Source organism: Pteropus alecto, unplaced genomic scaffold (assembly GCF_000325575.1).
Source record: "Pteropus alecto unplaced genomic scaffold, ASM32557v1 Scaffold5430, whole genome shotgun sequence".
Taxonomy (NCBI): domain Eukaryota; kingdom Metazoa; phylum Chordata; class Mammalia; order Chiroptera; family Pteropodidae; genus Pteropus; species Pteropus alecto.
Window position 1 is genome coordinate 1 of NW_006429827.1, and position 626 is coordinate 626.

General features: G+C 43.1%; 1 pseudogene; it reads right to left on the bottom strand.

Annotated features, from left to right (window-relative positions):
* Positions 1-119: 119 nt before the first annotated feature.
* On the bottom strand, positions 120-238 carry LOC112476120 (annotated as a pseudogene).
* Positions 239-626: the final 388 nt, after the last annotated feature.

The window sequence follows — 626 nt, forward strand, 5'->3', positions numbered from 1 at the left end:
ATGCTAAGAAACCAGAACCCTGGCACATTGTTGGTGGGAATATGAAATGGTACAGCGACTGTGGAAAACGGTATGGAGGTTCTTCCGAAAATCTTTTATTTATTTATTATTATTATTTATGCTGACAGCATCTTGTCTTCCTAAGTGGTCTCCCATCCAAGTACGAACCAGGCCCGACCCTGCTTAGCTTCCGAGATCAGACGGGATCGGGCTTGTTCAGGGTGGCATGGCCGTAGACCATGGACCGTGGCTCCACTGGGGCGTGAACTCACGTGTAAAGCAGATGTGCTCACTGCGACGCTATGGAACCACATCCCAGAAAAATTTTAAATAGAGCTAGCATGTGATACGGCAATCTCATTTCTGAGTATTTATCCAAAAGGATTGAAATTAGGATCTCAAAGGAAGAAAAAAAAACCAAACAAAATGAAAACAAACTCGCAGATTCAGAGTACATTGTGGTGACTGCCAGAGGGGGATTGGGGAGCTGGGAGAAAGGGTGAAGGATTAAAGAGGAACAAATTAGTAGTTGAATGTAGTCAGTAATATTGTAATGACTGTGTGTGAGCCAGATGGATGATAGGGTAATTGTGGGGGGGATTTCATGTCATAAACTATATAAATGT